Source organism: Synchiropus splendidus, chromosome 1 (assembly GCF_027744825.2).
Source record: "Synchiropus splendidus isolate RoL2022-P1 chromosome 1, RoL_Sspl_1.0, whole genome shotgun sequence".
NCBI lineage: Eukaryota > Metazoa > Chordata > Actinopteri > Syngnathiformes > Callionymidae > Synchiropus > Synchiropus splendidus.
Window position 1 is genome coordinate 60,972,328 of NC_071334.1, and position 19,999 is coordinate 60,992,326.

Genomic DNA, 19,999 nt, shown 5'->3' on the forward strand with positions numbered 1-19,999 from the left:
TTGAATTTTGCTCAAAGGCTTACATCATCCAATATTTAGACTGGAAAAACAGCATTTTCACACATAGCACAACAGTTAAAGGATGCAATGGGGTCTGTTTTTTTACCTAAGACAAAGACAGAATCCTGAATGCCAGAACGTTTACCAACTATTGTGGTGCGTTCTTAAACGTCCAAACATTCTGACTCACGACGTCTTCAGCAATGACCATATATGGGCGATGGAGAGTGACTGGCACCAGCTGCTGCCCAAATCAGTTCTCCCTGACCGAAACACTTTTCATGGGCCTTTTCATTTCATGGCTGGAGCAAAGTCTGATATGGTGGAAAACAATTACACAGACTGTCAACAGACACAGCACTTGTTTCAACACACTGCCATGCTTCGGCAAACAGACGCAGCGGCGCCCTCGGATTTCAAACATAGTCAAAGCGAAACTTAAAAGTATGAGTCAATCACGTCCACTGATGTGTCACTCTTCTCCAAGCATCATTATTCTGCTATATCCACTCTCCACTGGTGCACTGCCATGCAGCAGTGTATCCACTCTAAATGGATTCAAATGCCACTCAGACAGCTGAAAACATTTTCAGTGCAAAAAAGTGTGGCTGCTTGTAACTTCCAAAACTGAGAGAAGTGTCAGATAGAAAGAGGAAAATATGTTTAAATAAATCTCTAAAAACAGCTGGAAGCAAAGAAAGATTCAACATGTGTACCCTCAACCCACCAGTGTTGCTACAATGCTACATCACGATACATACCATATATATATATAATATAATGTTACTGCAACTTCCTCAGACCATCGTGCACTTGAGAATGAACAGGCAGAAGATCACCAAGCAGGACAACAATGAAATGGCTACATGCTGGTTTAGTTGAGATATTAACTGGGTTATCTAGGTAGCTTCCTCCAACTACAAGGAATCTTCAAGGTCCAGTCTGTCTCAATACACAACAAAAAAACCCAGTGACTTGGTCGATTTCTATATACTGTACACGAGGATGAGTACTGACTATTACCATCCTGCCTGGTTTTGTTGGGTAACCGTCAGACATATTTAGAGGTCAAGGCCAAACTGATACAGAAATTATGGAATTATTACAGTGAGTGGTGTGTAACTGACACATGCACTTGAGATAATGTAATGCCTGGGTCTTGCTCTGATTCAGAGAACTGTAGAGAAAACAGGAAAATGCATCTGCCTGGAATAATTAAGACCTGTAGCATTCCTAACCTGAGAATTCGACGTACAGAGGATAGGACAGGGACCTTCAGTTACCCTTGTTCCATGACGTATATAAACTCTAAAGAGCAGCCTTGCTCAAGCCACTTCCATTCTACTGTTAATTTGGCCTGGATATGTTTGAGTCTGCTGTAAATTGACTCTTGAGCGACATATTTGGTATTGATTTCTACAAAGCCCGCAGGTCTCAAGTGGAGACGGTGAGCGCAGTCTGTTTGCTTAGTGGGTTAGGAAGAGCTGCGAGGCTGCTTTTATCAGGCAGCAAGCACAATTGGACATTAACCTCTGAAGCGATGGAGAGAAGAGAAACAAATCCACGTGTGACATGGCCTACATACAGGTGGAATTATTTAAAACCTCCATGGGAGAATGGAGAAACCACGCACAACTCTGACTCAACCCACGAGAGAAATACCTGATGCTGAAAACATTATGGTTGAGGACCGCTGGAGTAGAGCTACGACTTCAAACTGACTGTTGTAGTCGTGGTTACAATTCACAGTAATTCTGCACTATAATACAGTTGAAACCAAGCAAGTGATCAGGCTAAAAAAAAACACTGGACTGAGCCTCTCGATGAATACAAAAAAATATCTGGCTAACAAAGTCATCCATGTTACGCAGTGCATTATGGAACTGTGGTCAAATAAACTTAGAAAATAGACAGAAAACACATGATGAAATGACGCAATATTTGGTTCTAGCATAGCTGATGTGCGTTCAGTTTAAGCAAACGCACTACACTTCATTCCAAAAGGTCATCGGGACGTCAATTAATAATATCAAAGAATCACTGTAGAGTTGAACAGGAAAGGCCACAAACGATAAGCACCACTGACTCCATCAATAGTGACATAAAAGTTAGTGAATAATTAAAAGCCAGGCGGCGCCCAATTTCAAACCACTTTTTGCTTTAAAATGTATTATATTTCTAACAGTATTATGACAATAATAAACTGTTCCTAACATTCGCCACTCTGATGAGCAACGTACTTGTTCCAAACTAAACAAAACAAGTGATCAAAAAAAAAATTGACCGCCTGATCAGCGTCTCTTTCAACACACAGTGGATGACCCAGCATTTTTAGTGGTTCAGATTTAAAATCTGTCTTTCTCTTTCATGAATGTATCCTAGATGGCTCGGAATCTTATGTTTGCATAGATGCTCCATAGTCACGCTCCATATTGAAAGACACTCCCCGGTGAGGAGCATGAAACTACTGTGCCTTTCACACTGTCATGTGATAAACACCGGCACTGCTCATGGCTATGGTCGCTACACCAGACCCAGCAAGTGTGAGAAGGATACATGAAGTAGTAATGAGAAGAGCAGGAGACCGAGATGAAATGAAGAACATGGACTGACTGCTTCAATTTTCTGTGTACGTTGTACATTGAATAAATGCATCAATACCTGACGTTTCCTTTTAAAGGCTATTTTTTGTTTGTTTACTTCGTTTTGCTTTGTTTTTCAGTAAACTAATTACTGAAAACAAAAGTACCACATAGTGCAAAATGAACAAATGCACCATAGGCAATAACAGGAGCATTAAGTCACATGACACATATACGTCTAACTGCAAATAAACGTTTTCTTTTCTTAGTGAAGCATTTTATTCCCTCATACGCCAGTACACTTGTGGAAAAAATAACTTTGCATTGTAGCATTTTTACAGTGAAAGAAAGGATTTTTTTTCTGATATTTATGGTCCTACAAAGTTACTCATTTATAATTTTCCATCTCTTCAACAGTAGCGCAATGTCATACGTCATCTTTATGTTTATTTCCTTCTCAACAATGTTCATGCCATTACAACAGCATCGCTTTTAAATTCATTTAGTAACCGTCTCCATTAGGCTTCATGAATGCACTCTTTTCTTCATCATTCATGTATATTTAAGTTTCATTTTGCAATTAAAGCAAAAATGTCTTCATTATTTTTTAAAGCAAATAAATAAAAATACCTGATTTTATTACTATGAATAACAATGATTCATAATTGTGATTACAACATCAATATAACCGTGTTAATCATCACCGTGCAACTCGAATCTAAAACATGGAAAACTCTTACATGAAGAAGTAGAGGTTCGACAGCAGGGTGGAAAAAGTACCTTTTTAGAATGAATGAATTAGTTGTACCCTGGCATATAGCGCTGTATTGTGATTTCATTATTCTCAATAACCACTCCATCAGAAACACATCATACCTGTCACATCGTAAAGAATGATTTTTAATCTACCTTTGTTATTGTTGCTTGAGAAACAAGTGTTTACTAATTTCCAGTTCATGTCATCCATACCAAAAAACACCACATGGATAAATCAATTTCCAACATTGGGATGAGCAATGCTCATGTCACTAAAATGGAAAGTTGTCCTTATACTGTTCAACTGCTTTCATGCCAAACACACATCCGAAGACAGTATAACAGTCAATTGCTGCTGGTCTTACTGGACAAACATTCTAGATAATGACAATGTAAACATGTCTATAGCGCACGCTGACAATGACATGGGCTCAGCAGTTAATTATGAGCCTGTTCACGTCAAACAACAATTATCCATCATGGGCATGGAATGGCTCAGCGTTGTGAATTATGAGTCGATACAATAAGACATCGCACAATAGGAAACCCCACAAGTTATAAACATGTGTGTATATATAAGCGCGCATCCTTTTGAAATCAGCAAAGTGAAGCGGACAAAAGCCGTTTTGGTGCCGAGACCATGGGCAGGTGCCTCTTAGCTCAGCTCTACCAGGCAGAACATGGGCCAGCTTTGCGTCTGGGTGAAATTGAAACTTTACTCTGGCGTCAGTAGGAAAAACTGGGAGCTGAATCCATGGCATTCATGCTCATTTTCACCACTGCCATTGGATTGCACCTAACTAAATGTGAACCACTCAATGACGTAGTTGCTCAGGTCAGGTTGCACTTTTTACCTTATTAAAACAAACAAACAAACAAAAAAGCGTCTCCAGTCAAACACTTATCCGCTATCACTTAAAAAACAAATTAAGAAATGCATTATTCTTCGGAAAAACGGGCGGTCAACAGGATCAACAGGCTGAGCTTTAATAATAAAAGGTTGAAGCGGAATTTAATCGGAGCGTGAAAACATACAGGTCGAGGTAGCAATCCTCCTCCGTCCAATTTGGAATATAAGCTGCTGTCAGTTTTCTTCTTCTGGTCTCCACAACGAAACTTCATTACTGGCGTTTGAATGCATGAGAGGCTTGAGAGGACGTTTCTCTCTCAGCTATCATCCGGAGCCTGCTGCAAGTTTGGGACGCGCTCGGAATCGTTCATGAGGGAGAAGAGAAAAACTCGTCTTCCTACCTGGAGCGGCGCGAGCGACACTTTTCCTGAAAAAGTTTCCCTTAAAAACACATCCCCAGGACTGGGAGCAGCGTGACAACGGGCCTCGCTTCTTCCAGGACTCGGGAGGAAACTTGAGCGCCAGGAAGCCGCAGGTGTTGAGTTGCAGTCCGGAGCACCTGGAGCCACCGATGGCGTCCAGCCCTGCCCCTCCCGCCTGCACCCTCCCCCACCCGGGCGGCTGCTAACGTGTCCCAGAGGACAGATACATTCAACTAGTCTGAAAAAAGACACTTCTAATTTAAAAACTTGTACCAAGTATTTGTTTAAGTGTACCGTCGGTTGCAGAGGTTTTGTTGACACCCTGCTGATGTCTCTTCAAAAGGTGGCCACTAGGGGGTGACATTTACCTGGTGTTACTGGCGAAGGCGTCACGGAAGAAGAGTAACTTCACCCAACGCATGGTATCAGTAGTTGTACTAATGGCAGTATTAGTAGTAATGATAGTAGCAGTAGCAGGAAGAGACTTTTAGTAATATTCACATGAGTAGTTAGTATTTTTATTATAAAACTTTCCACTTTTTCAATCATTTTTATTTGTGTTTATTTTATTATTTTGTATTTTGTATCACATAATTTCAATGTATATCAATATAAATGTATGTATATGAATCGTGTTTCATTGAGTAGCCTTGTTAGATTGTAGAAGCAACATTAGTAATAGTATTTAGTTGAGTCACTATTGCAGTCAATAATAGTTGGCTGTTATATTTATACACTGCCTGGCCAAAAAAAAAAAGTCGCCTCCTGGATTTAACTCAGCAAATAGGTATGACGTTGCTGCAGTTGGACTGGTCTAGGTTCAGCATCATTATGTGTTCAAGGAATGAGGCCGGCTGAATATACTGAATGAGCAGGTTATTCCATCAATGGATTTTTTCTTCCCTGATGGCACGGGCATATTCCAAGATGATAATGCCAGGATTCATCGGGCTTGTGAAAGACTGGTTCAGGGAGCATGAGACATCATTTTCACACATGGATTGGCCACCACAGAGTCCAGACCTTCACCCCATTGAGAATGTTTGGGATGTGCTGGAGAAGGCTTTGCGCAGTGCTCAGACTCTACCATCATCCATGCAAGATCTTGGTGAAAAATTAATGCAACACTGGATGGAAATAAATCTTGTGACGTTGCAGAAACATATCGAAACAATGCCACAGCGAATGCGTGCTGTAGTCAAAGCTAAAGGAGGTCCAACGAAATATTAGAGTGTATGACTCTTTTTTTTTGGTGGCGACTGTTGTTGTTATAGTTACATTTATTTAACTCCTCATTAAGGGGCTGGGTGTGCAAATGCCCACTTTTTTTCGCTGACAAAACTCAATGCTTTTCATTCAATCAAACGCATCATTACATAAATCATAGCGGACAAGGTGGCCCTTCGCTTGTATAAGACCCTTGTACAGTCCCAGCAACCACAATCCTCACATAGTACATCATGTAACCCCTAAGGAAATGACCCAATTCATTATGTTATTTATGAAATAATACAACCAATTCATTGGGCTTTTTACATGCAAAGAAAAACCAGACTGACCCTTTTTTATAAGATGCAACCCCTGGATTCTATTTTCATGAGTAGAGATAACAAAAAAAACAATTTGCTAGAGGCACTAGCTCAGATTACTTACACCACACATTTCATTTCCACTTGAAATGCTCTGTGAAAATACCACAATGTAGTAAAAATATTTTTGCCATTAACTATATGCTCCTGAATGAAGGTAAATGCTCAGAATAAAAGGGTTTTCTCCCTTGAATTGGTTGATGCCGCCTGTGATTGAATTTTGTGTTGGTTTTGTACACCATAGAGCACTAGTGGGAAATATATCACATTATTATTCATGTACTAGTAATACAGGTTATTAAGAAAAATGAGTGGTCAGGAGACGACTGTCCGCATCTCTCAGTTGTCATCACTACTATGACCACTGCTCATTTTGTCAGCTTTCCAGCAGCCAGTTGACTAACTGAAGCTAGTGCGACGGCACATTTGCTCCTCTGCTTTGTGTACTTCACATACTGTCAGCCCCCTAAAGGATATCAAGAAAGAGGTGTTCATCCCAGGCTAAATCACTTTGAAGACTTGTTCCTGTATTGTATCACATGCTTTAAAAGACTGTGCATGCAAATAATAATAATAATGTGGCATTTTTAAAATGGTGGGAGAGCTGGTCAAGAGGACAGGGAATCACGCCATGCTTTTACTGATTGGATAGGAGCAGTTGAAGTGCTTATCATTTCTGCCCCGCAGTCTGGCATTCCTTCCCAAAAAGTGAATAAATGTTAGTCTATGTAATGTTTTGTTTTCAGTTTCTTAGATGTCACTACATTTGTGTCAGTGTAATTTCCAATTTGACCATTTACCTTTGATGCCACCGCTCTTCTCTAAGGCATCATTCTGTGTTTGTTTGTTTGTTTTTTATCAGATTCATTTTTTTACCAGCTCTGCATTTTTACACTGATTATTATCAGTGTGGTTCTCAATGCATATGGATGGTAGAAGTTCCCTCTTACTCTCCTTGCCTCCTCACCAGGAGTTTAACAGTCTTTGTTGTGATGTTTTGGCTCCAAACATATCCGTCTCTCATCTCAGTGCTCTTGTTTAAACAGTTTGCTTGGACTGTGCAGTCTAGCGTCTAAATCCTTTTTTGTAGTACAAATGGTGCGTTACTTTGTAAGCTACCCTAAACCTCCACACCATTGCATAGTACAGAAGTTGGTTGCATGATGTTTCCAACTATGCCCAGAAATTTCGCCACTGATCCACTTTCTAGCACATTTCCATTTATTCTCACGGATATGGTTTTTCCTGTGATCTGTCCTGTAATCTTGATGTAAAACATTTGACAAACCGATGGTTTCTGTCATTTTCAGGGTGGTATCATGTGTGTCCACTCTTCTGTATTGTAGTCCACCAGTGTCTCAAAATTGTGTTTGTTTATTGGTGATTGAGTTTCATGAGTTCAAGCAAAGATACCACAGACTAAGACGACGACAGAAGGGATGTTGATGCTGAAATATTTAGCATATTAACAAAGAATAACAATTATTTTCAACCAGAAGTAAGCACTTAGCAAAACAAGAGTATAATAGATGCTTATACCATGGTTTTGCTGTGGGCTGACATTAAAAAAACAGCAGTTTTCAAGCCGATTTCAGGGAACTCTGGGTGAAGAAAGACCTCGGGTCCTTTTTGTCATGCGTATTCTCCTCTTACTTGTGTGAGAACAAGTATGAGTGGTGATCCGTCTTTATGTGCTCATCGACTGGCAACCTGTCCACGGTGCATCTCAAGCGAGGAAAACTGAGATGGATGTCATCTCCATGACCCCACCTAGGGTGAGATTCAAATTAAATTTCACAAGGGGCCAAAGTATTAAAGACAGGTTATGTCACAAAATGTGAATTATTCTATCAAAGGCATTTAACTAGCCAAGTTCATTAAGGCTAAATATAGCACAAGGAACAGTATCTGTCACCGCCTCCAAACACTGTTTATTTTTCCTCCTCACCGCACCAACTTGCATCTACATTCCTCTCTTTTAGCTTTGAGGAAATTTGTGCCGATGTTTATACAAATAAAGTTTCATCCATCTCAATTTTTGCAAACGTGTGGTGCAGTTGACATTGCCTTCAACTCCACTTAGAACTTTTCTAACACAGTTTTCACATTGCAACTTGTCAGCTTCCGGAGGTGGAAAATATCAAAAGCCTCAATTACAATGGAGCAAGTGCAGCCACCTGCCTACTGCTTAATTCGTGACAATTAAATAGTTGAATGTGTTGTTTATGACAATTTTAAAAACAATGTTGAGGCAGGTCTGAACCCACATGCAGGCCCACCCCACAGACCGGCCGGTTCCTCACTCCAGGTGTGTGGCCAGTGAGTCGTCACCACAAAACAGGAAAAAGACTCAATGGCATCATCTAGTGGGTCACCACATGTCTGCATGTTTGTTAAGTTAAACTTTATATTTACATAAAGAAAGAAAGAAAAACATGTCTCAAGAGTGAATAAATCAAATGCACCAGGCAGGCCAGAGTTTCAAGATATCAGTGAGAAGATGTTATGCCACAGCTGAAGATTAATGTTTGCTGTGAAGTTACTTGTAATTCGACTGGCAATTTTCACTCTAATCTTCTCACCCGACATGAATGTATAAGAGTGGATGAGGGGTTTTAGCTAAGATAATGCATATGCACCAGCCTCAAGTGTTGGGGTTGAATCAATATACAATTACAAATGTATATATTTACACCAGAAACCATAGAAACGTTTCAGCGGAAAGAGGGGTCGACCCAGCATCAAACGGGATTTCTTTTTCTTTCTTTTTAATGTATCTATTTTAAAGAAATATTTGAGAAAAATGTCAACGTTTTAGATCTGTCAATTGTCGTTGAAGCAAGATCCTCGTGGGGACTAGCAGCCTCACCAGCGTGGCCGACCTTTGTGTGGGCGTGTTTCTTAAAACACACACTTGGGATCAGAAAGTGCACCAAGACACAGCTTTGAAAGTCAACTGCATTTTGGCTCCAGTTGTGACCTTGCAGGCAAGTTGTTTCTCTCCAGACTGAGGTGAAGTAAAACTTCAGCTGCCTCTGTGCTTACGTGCACAGTGAAATTGTTCACAATGGCTCCCCATATGAAGAGCAGGGTAACTGCAAATAAGTATTCAACTGTTGGTGGGGCAGCCTCCCCACTCAGTTACGGTCAGTTGCAAGTTCATTGCAGCAAAACTCTCTTCAGTAAATCATCCCCATTGTGTTCAGGGTGCAAAACGGGGACTGTCGCACGTGGCCCGCAGGCCATGCACCAACTAGGATGAAAGACATGAGTGGATTTGAAAGTGGCAACCTGTGAGTTGAACCGAAAAATACAATTGCAACTAACCTGAAAGGTCAGGTGAATAGAAGGCGCATGCCACAAACTGCCAATATGATGCCACAGCTAAGATGGCACAGGGAAGAAGATGGCTCAAATGAGCAGCTTTGGTGGAGAGTTAAGGGAAGTGAAGTATTGGGGTCACAGTTATCTCTCTCTGTTGACATGCTGTACTGTATATGCTGACTCAAATCATCCGTTTATTCAATGTGAAAGCTCAACAAGCACGTGAGACAAGTGGGTCAGCACTGAAGAGACTAAATAAATAGGATTTAAAGATTCCTTAAGGCCACTAAATCACAAAATTTTCCATTGATGGACACTCACATTTTAGAAAGCCTATGCACATGGCATGCGTTCTATCATCTTGGCAAAAGAAAATGCAGAGAAAACAAATTGGAGGACACAACAATTACGCCAGACACCAAGGAGCTCTGAGATGAAGTGCCTGTCAAGTGATATCTAAACGGTGCACCAGAGGACAACCGAATGTTGCAGCGTACACAAACTTCTCAAAACTTCAAATGTTAAACTTCTGTTGTCAGGCCCAGAGATGGCTTCGATTAATAGCCTTGTGGATGCAGTTATTTTATCTGGAGATTATACTTTTCTCTCCTCAGGCTTTCTTCTAATGTTCTCAACAACCTCAACAAAATGAGCCAAAATAGATAAAAGCTCAGACTCATAAGACTTGTGTGAACAAAGTGGATTAAGAAGTATCACAGTGATTTACTTATCCCTTCAATCTTGGATAATAAATGTGCCTTTACGGACTTTGGAGCAAGAAAAACGAATCGAAACTTATCTCCTGTGCTCCATTTTCTTTGATAGCGCATTCTCGGCTTGAGTTGCGGCTTAAGTGGCTGTTAAAATGGAACGTGGGCCACATTTTTTTACATTTTATTTTAATAATCATATATTTTAAAAGGCCATGTAACAAAAACACAGGAGCGTTCCTTGTTTAAAACATGTGCAGCACTTCAGACTGAACCTGGACTTTTAATTTCAGTAGCTTTATACATGTATAATCATTTTTCTAATACAATGGCACTACACTCTTCTGCCAGGACACAAAAATATGTTAAGTTCCAAGGCTCCATTTTCACAGGGCTGGAGCCAAGCCCAGCTGGACTGGTCAAGAGGTGGGGGACACCGTGTGCCGACCTCGAGTCCATCCAAGATTATACGTTTTTTTTTTGTTTGTTTTTTTTTTAATCAGTAATATGGGCATGACTCATGAATTGCCTGTCACTCAATGTGATGAAAAACATTTTCACTCCGTTTTTCATTTTATTGATGGAATTTTCAAGATCGGAGAACACATATTCACCACTCATAAACTTATTACTTGCTTATTGACTGTTATGGTGTTGTTATGAGTTGGTGACCATTCCAGGGCAAAATATTGTCAGGCTTAACCAAACACTAATCTATACTTTGTAATGATAAATTGCTAGCTAGAATGTTGTAAACATATTTAATCTAATATATGTTCCCTAATTTAAAGTGTAACCATATATTTTTTACCACGTTCGAACTGAATTTATCATATCATAAATCCAAATATTCCACCAACATTTGGGTTTTAGATTGCGTTCTTTATAAACAAAATGAAAATTTCCAAAAATAACCAAAACCCATTAGTACAAGTAATGGACGTCAGAATTATATAAGAAAAGCAATGTGTCATTTTATATCAATTATTGGTTGAAGAAACAGAAAATATTATTTTTATTATCATTTTTTTTTAATGCTCATTATGACATGTTAGGGGTACAATCGCTTAAGAACATTTAGAAGCACTTCCAGTCACTGAGGCATCAGGTCTTTTCGATGTTAGAAATAAAAAATACAAAACCACACGCAACAATATGACAACAAAAGACATGAGGACCGCCGTGGTGAAAGCAGGGCTTCTTATGTTGGATGACTGCAATGAAAATGACAGGAAAATACAAGTAAACTTTCCAGAGAAGTTACAATGCATGACTTTTTCTCCCTCCACCTAGTTGTTTTTCTTTAATTTTAGTCATTGGGAGATTTTTTGGGGTTGGAGGTTTGTGCCCTTAGAGCAGGCCTGGCCAACCTGCGGCTCCTGTTTCTTTCTCCAGTTTCATGCGGCTCTTCACCAAATGAGCCGCCAAACTGGCTGCTATTTTGGTCAAGTTGAGATTTCGTTTCTGCAGGAAATGAGACAACAAAGTAAGCGCTATTCCACTGAAGTGTCACAATATTGTTCAAAGACGTCAATGACTTGAGTTTAACTTTGAAACATAAACAACAAACCTTGCCGCACATGCTCCAAGCACTTTCCTTTCCCACTTCACTTTCACCTATGATTCATTGTTGATAGTGGTGGAGTCTGTTTGATTCAGTGGAGTGAAGATGAGACGCTCCAGTCTGCAGCGTCGCTCACACACACAGACCGGGGCCACATTATTGGTGGCATGAGTCACGTATAGAAATATACAAGTCAAATAAATGGCGCACACATTTCTATCTACGCCTCTTGATATTTCCAGGAGGATCACAGTAAAATGTATGCATTTTAAAAATGCATGCACAAGAGACATACGCCGGCGCGACCCAGCAACCTTGTGACACACACAGGGATGTGCTTTAACCGCTGTACTGCCGCTGAGTCACGTGACCAGCTGCTCAGGTGAGCCTTACAGCCTGACATATTTGTAGGATGTGGCTCTTTTCAGCAGCATAGTAAAACAATGTGGCTCTTAACCTCTGACTGGTTGGTCAGCCCTGCCTTCGAGTACTTTTCTAGTTTCATTATGTGGGCTTCATAGATACTTATACTATTTTCTTACTAATACTAATGCTATTTTGTACTCCAGAAAATTCACTTCATGTCTTCCCTGTTCGGCCCACAACTTAGACGTCAACAAAGGCACCAAAGAAGTCAATTCGAGCGGCACGCTAGGTCGAGTTTGTGGAATCATGAATCACCTATTTTTTTGTCGCTGGGGTCTTTGGTGGAAGTCCATACTGAACACTTGCTGCCTGACACACCCAGCATTTTCTTTCCTCTTGCTTTCTGTGAGGCACTTCAACTCAAACAGGATCTTGAGAAAAAAAAAATCACTGTTTACAGAGCAGAACAATGCAACTACCTTCTTATCTGAGCGAGACAAACCACGTTATCGGTAGTGTTGGTTTGTTTGTCAGCAGAATAACACACAGACGGATGAACATTTGAATGTATGTTTTAAGGATAGCTTTGCAAGGGCTATCAAATGCCTTGATGGTGTCCTGTGGTGTCATCTGAATTTACGATCGTTTGAAGATTTCCTGATTCTGCCACATGCCGTCTAATCACATTCAATTCCGTTTTAAATGGCTCCACTATGTGGGTGGAAATGAGCAGTTTGGTGGAGGAATGTGAGGCCTTTCAAGCGTAGTCAAGTCACTGCAAGGTTTTTGTGCACGTGGATCATCATAGCAAAGCAATGTAACTACAACAAAGACAGTTGGGCAGCCAGTAGAAAAATAGTGGTCACAACAAATAATAATAATATATAATAAACATATCACATGTCACATCACATATGCATCCATGGCAGGACTAAAAATAACACGTATACACAAACATATGCATCATATGCAGTTGCAAACTCAATAAAGTGCACATTATTAAACCAAGAGAACTGTGGTGTGAGCGCTTGGCCGCTGTGTTGGAGCATGCCACCATGTTGGCCAACGAACAGAACAGATTATGACAACATTTCCAGGACTTGGTAATGAGCTGAGGAGCAAGGGACTCGAATTTGGGCATGTTACTATGGCTCCTTTGAGATAAACATTCAGCCCGAAGCTCAACAATACCCTTGTTTGTTGGATTAAATATCCAAGGAATGTCATTGACATGTCAGATTCCATCTGAAAATGTAGAACAACATCCGTGTGTGAGACGCAGAAAAAGAGACATCTCATCTTTGTGATTTTGAAGGTACCTTGCAAAGCTAAAAGCTGCCTCACACCACTATGCTGTGGAGTACTTGAACAGCTTCAACAGACTTAAACCATTCATTGTGTTTGCACTTCGTCCTTGAGCATCAACTTAAAGTCTCTCAGAAGAAGACATCCACAGATTGATCACAAGTGCTGCAAGTGGTCCATTTTCGGATGGAAAAAAGTTTTGTTTCTCCCTTCATTCTTTAACATCAGAGAAAAAAAGTTCCTCTTCAGTCACTTCCGGCCAAGCTCGAGTGAGAATCATTCCCTGTCCTACACCATGAAGCTTGTCTTCATGCTGCGCAGTGCTGCAGTCCAGCAGCTGTTCCTCACCCGCCGCATCGGACAGGTGAGCTCTGTGTTAGAGTGAATGAATGAAGGCTCTCTGACCACGATGCCACCACAGGAATCAAACCAGCAACTAGCAGATGTCTGTGTTTAGTAGATGCAGTTCAAGGCCTTACTGATGGATGGGTAAGATACTCAGTCCAGCAATTACTAAATGCTTCAGTATCACTGCGGAAGAGCTTTTATTGTGTGTTCCACAACTTTAATGGCTTTTGTCTGACAGCACACGCAACAAAGTCATCGCCAATAGCAATTTGTCATTGTTGTGTAGAACTAGCTGCTGAATGACGTGGTAAAAGCGACGCTCAGAAGATGAGATTGTCCTTTATTAAAAACTTCCCACAGTGAGGAACCTTCGACAGCAGTCTGCTGAAAGGCAGATCTTTAATATGATCTTTAATACTTTTCAGGTGTAATGCCGTGTAATTTGCTGTGGTAAATTATATGTTGAACTTTTAATCACATCCCATTTATATTTTGTAAGAAAACAAATTAATTGGAGGCCATTACTGCGATGAGGACTTTTGCCGAAGCTGTGCATTTATGACACATCATGAAGGGTGGTTATTGTTCAGCTGCTGTGAGTACACAGCTCTAAAATGGCTTCTAAATGTCTCGACGAGTTGTACATAGAATAAAAGCTTGTTTGGTGTCGTGAGAATCTGCCTGGTGAACAGAAATGCAGGGGTTTTGTTTTGTTACAATGGCATTAAAAGCCTTCTTCCCAGTCCACACTAAACTTACATGAATCAACATGAATTAACATGAATCTTGGTATTTAAAATTATAACTACAGCCATGTAGAAGAGATTTTATTTGGGGGAAAAAAAGATGAATACATCCAGAGACCCTCTGTGACATCAGAAATGAAAGCTTAGAAGGTGAAAAAGTATTGTCAAAGTAATTTAAAAACTGTTCTGTGAATTGTTGTCTAGTCAAAAACAGTTCAATGCTATCAATTCATTTCGATCCAAAGTTGTAAAATATTTTACATTAAAATGTATTACATTAATTGTAGCCTATCAGACATGTAGAATAAAATACTGAAAAAAGTTATGCTGTATGGCATGTGAAGGTCGTGAAACTGCATTGTTGGTGGATGATTGACACTGACAGTACCACATTATATCTTTCCATTCCTTATCATATGTCTGTATCTTTTCACCAGAAATTATTACATTCCATACGTCTATACGCAGGTCCCTAAAATCACTTGTCATGATGGGAAATTTATTCATATCAGGTGCCAGCACACATCTCATCTTAATATTGGAACTGACTCTGAAATAACCCTGCCATAAAAAAAGAAAAGTGTCATCTTCATGAGAAAAGAGAGAGATAAATGTCTCATGGAAAATAACAGGAACAGTGGTGGACGTGTAATTGAAACAGACTATGCAGTATTGGAATTAAAATAATAAAACATAAAAATGAAGCTGTTACATTGACGTTGGTTAAATGTTTTGGTTAAAATTGATGAAATGTAAAGGTTGGGTTGATAAGAAATTTCTTCCCTGTAAAAAATAAATCAGACGTCACCTTTAAAACCTTCCACCAGCATGTGAGTGGTTCAGTATTAATATGATGCAAACAGGGCAGGAAGGTGTTGAATAATACAAGCATTTTATTAATTGAATTTTACAATACGGACACTTTATAATAATGGATACCTTGGAAGACAGGCAATTAAGAAATGTAATTTTACTGATGCCCATTTGACCTTTAGAATCCTCCTTCCATTAGCAATAATGACTGCAGGGTCACCGAGCCTCTTCAGAGATTGAGCCGCTATTTAATGTTAGTCTTTTGATTTGGCGCTCAAGAGGCGGTGGAGCTTTGTTTCTCTTTCAGTGTTTCTCATCTCTCTCTAACCATTTTTTCATCTGTGATTATTTGCTGTTGTATACCAGATAGATTTATGTGGACAGCAAATGTCTAGCACTGCAACTGCCGAGGGACACGGCTAAGTCAGTGCTTATTGCGATAAGCTGTGCGATGGATTCTCGTGATAAAGGGACATTTTTGTGCGCGGCAAAGGTCAACAAAGGGTCACTCCGCTCACAAGCATACTTGTGATTACACAGATGATCCGAAAGCTATTACATTTCCTCTTTTTTTTCTTTTTCCTTCCATTATTTTCTCCAGATTGCTGTGTGACAGCCTGAAGGAGTTTTTCAGATGTACTGTATTTGCTTTGGCCAGCTGAAAGGTGAGCGTGTGCTTTCCTTGAATCTACACCTGTGAATGGAGAACACATTTGGTTTAAAAAAAATAAATTAATTTAAAAAAAAACAACTATATTTACATATATATATATATATATATATATATATATATATATATATATATATATATATATGGAGAGAGAGAGAGAGAGAGAGAGAGAGAGAGAGAGACTGTTTTTTTTTCATTAGTTTTGTTTTTTACTGTCTTTCAAATTCAGTAAAATTACATTTTTAGTTATTTGTTTCAGTGGTAGTTTTAATTATTTGTTGTTTTCCTTCAGTATGGGTATTGGACAAGATTGAAATAGGTCACACAAAAAGACATCAAAAGACACCATGTAAAAAAATGCATCAGGTTTGCAAATATGATGCTTTTGCCCAACAACCACCATGGCGCTAGTCACCATTGTCAGGTCGTCGACACAAGAGGCGTCACGGACTTGAAATGCCATCAACAGCTGTCGTAAAACCAGCCGAGCCAAAATGACAAAATTTTAAATAATCTCAAAATGTAAAATTAATTAACCGAAACTGAAGGAGAATTTCACTATAATTTCAGTTTGCTTTGATTCGTTTTGTCAACATGAAATGTAGTGTCAGTTAGTTAGCTTTTCATGAAAAACTTTCATTTTTATTTCAGTCACCAAAAATTATTTACAGGAGTAGTTTTCATTAACTATAGTGAACTTGCCTCAGACCAAAATTGTTTTATTTACAATCACTTTTCCAAAGGTTTTAATTGATAGCTCCATACATTATTGACAGACCAAAGGCCATTGGACTGGGATTTTTTTTGTTTGATGCACATTTTTTCGCAGACAGCGTATCACTGCCATAGAATAGTTTTGTTTACAGTCTGCTAATGAGACAGAGTGAGCTGTAGTCTGAGTCGGTAAACATGGCAGTCAAAACAGCACTAATGATGGAGCTGTTGTACTGTGGCACTTTGATGCTCTGAAATATTGTAGGCTGCTTTTTACCACTTACCGTTGGTGTTGATGCGAAGATGATGATGGAGGAGGACGGTCACCATTATGCAGGAAGATACATCGAAGAATACATCATTTTCATTGCTTTTAGAACGGGACGTTCCCCAGCTGTTCCACTTTCAGTCGTGCACTGACATGTCTATTCTTCTCAGGATGATGATTTCCTGGAGTGTGAATCTTTGCAGATTCATCATTCAATTACCCATTTAAATTTTGGATTGAAACTTGGTCTAGTTAGAGATTGAGTTCAGGTCCTTGTGTTGGCTCCATGAGCATCAAATCTATGCCTTTCTTGCCAATAGCTTGAGATGTTGCTACTTCCACATGATCTTCTATTCTGTGAAGCAGCAAACCAACGGCACAACATCTTCTTGCCAGCACATTATGTGGTTGTGGATGGTGTTATTTGGTCTGCAAGCTCCCTGCTTCTTTCCTCTGAACGTTTCACAGTTCCTCTCCAGTACGCACCTCACATCTCCTACTACTGTGTTCTGATGACTGGACTACCAGTGCACATACTTGCATACGACCATTTAAACAGGCGACTGTGGCACCTTTAGGCTTCTGGGACTTTAATCCAGAACTTCCTTCCTAATATATTGTCAGAATATATTATTTTTATTATTATTATTATTATGTTATTTATTTTTATTTGACCTTCTTTGGTGCTATGTGTATTTCCAGCGTGCCTTAGAATTCTTCATTTTTTGCCATTTGACAAATGATTTAACACCTAAGTGCACACACCTCAAACAGAATATGAAAAAAAGTTGATTCAGTAGTGTATATTAACTCTGGGTTTGTGCTGTAGATTTAACTTATAACAGACTAAGTGGATGTTTGACTCCATCTACACCCACTTTTCCCACTTCTTGTGTCCCTGTTTGCTCGTGTCAGCTCAGGCCGTATCACTAATAATTCATCCCCCACATCACCCTGCCTGTGATCACATACTTCCGCCCCAGGATCGACTGTGCGAGTATTTGCATAACATCAAAGGAAATGGCACCATAGTTTTGGGATTAAAGTAGATTTACCTGTCATGGCTGTCAGCGTGAGGCAGATAACTTATTTTAGTGTGCAAAAATAAAACGTCCACAGATTGAGTTCATTCATTTTGCTTTATTTTTGACAGTTATATGATTAGTTTGACGCAGAACTTGCATCAACACGGCGGGTCTCCTCAGTTTAGCAGCTGTTGTTTGCAGTCCGGGTCAATGCAAATCATGTTAGCTGAAAACAAATGGAGAAAATGGGGAAAATGCATCAGAATCTAAGGAGCAAATACAAGACATGACACATGAGGTTGAAAGGTGAGAATATTATACTGTACGAAAGTGAAGTTCACAGGAGGTGGTTGTTGGCTGAACAAAAGGGAGATCAATGAAGGACTTCGGTTCCAGACTTTAAAACGTTGATATTGGATTGGATCCAGCTGATAAGAGAGGGCTTTGGTTGGACAGCCAGGAACCTGTAAATCTGTGGAAGAAAAAAAGCTACAATTTATTATGATGCAGCACAAAGAATATCAGGAGGGCAACTTCAGGGCTACCAATTGATGAGAATTCTATTGCGTTCATGTGCAACTGGGCAGGTGTGTAGCTCCGTCGAAGGGAGGCTGCGCTGACAGACCTGGATGCGTCGCTGTCACTCCCCATTGCAAATGATGCTTCAAAGATAAACTGATATTTTATTTATTATTGGTGCTTCTGTTTTTCATGTTAATAAATATATTTCATAATCCTTTGAAAATATTTGTCATTTTTTTACTGCTGTGGTATCGAAAATGGCATCAAGTATCAAATATCTCTCCAGCGAGTCCTGGGTCTTCCCCGGGGTCTCCTCCCGGTAGGACATGCCCGGAACACCTCCCCAGGGAGGCGTCCAGTGGGCCTCCGGATCAGATGCCTGAGCCACCTCAACTGGTTCCTCTGGATGTGGAGGAGCAGCGGTTCCACCCCGAGTTCCTCCCGGATGACCGAACTCCTCACCCTATCTCTAAGGGTGCGCCCAGCCACCCTGCGGAGGAAACTCATCTCAGCCGCTTGTATCCACGATCTGATCCTTTCGGTCATTACCATAGGTCATGAGCTTTGGGTAATGGCCTGGGAACGCCTCGGGATCCCCCAGGAAGAGCTGGAGGAGGTTTGTGCGGATCGGGAAGTTTGGGTTTCCTTGCTTCGAATGCTGCCTCCACGAAAGGACAGCGCATCCTCACTCCTTTGGAGTCATATGCCGCATTTCCTGATGTGTGCGGCACATCACGTAAAATGGGATCAGAGCTAACGCCACTCTGAACAATTTATGGTGTCACCTGCAATATGTGTTTCAGTCAGTACCTCCATGTTTGATTCCACTGAAAAACCTATATGTGCACCAAAAGTCCACTTGATTTTTCATCCATACATACATAAAAACATACATCTTCAGTTAACCAGCGCTTAGTCCTTCGCAAGGTTGTGGGGAGTGTTGGAGCCTATCCCAGCAGTCACTGGGCGAGAGGCAGGAATACACCCTGGAAGGTGGCCGGTCCATCGCAAGGCACACACACACATAGAGGCAATTTTACAGTGTCCAATTAAGCTAGTGAGCATGTCTTTGACTGCGGGAGGAAACCTGAGTACCCGTGCAGGCACAGGGAGGACATGCAAACTCCACCCAGAAAAGGACCAGAGCCGAACCTTCTTGCTGAGAGGCACCATTGCTTACCATTGCCCCACTATGCATCACCAGGTTTTAGCATTTAGTATTTATCAATTAGCAATGGCACTTGAACTTTCTGACATGAACGCTTTTTTTTTTTAACTTGTTGCTGCTTAGGATGTATTTCACAGTCTCTGAAAGATGTTAGAAAATGGTCCCTGTGCCGTGGGTGAAGTAACTTTCCCCCCTTCATCCACCAACATGTGCCTCCAACCTTTTACCAGCTCCCTCCTTTCCAAGACTGGTCGTAA

At 40.3% G+C, this 19,999-nt stretch overlaps 1 protein-coding gene across 4 annotated transcripts in view; it reads right to left on the reverse strand.

The window, feature by feature from the left end:
• The window catches only part of igsf9a (immunoglobulin superfamily, member 9a), a 59,550-nt gene extending 54,811 nt beyond the window's left edge, over positions 1-4,739 (reverse strand). For 2 of the 4 annotated variants that reach the window (XM_053850405.1, XM_053850387.1), the window contains exon 1: positions 4,590-4,739. The gene's annotated coding sequence lies outside the window, so the exon portion shown is untranslated. The other 2 variants (XM_053850410.1, XM_053850397.1) reach the window with 1 other exon arrangement.
• Positions 4,740-19,999: the final 15,260 nt, after the last annotated feature.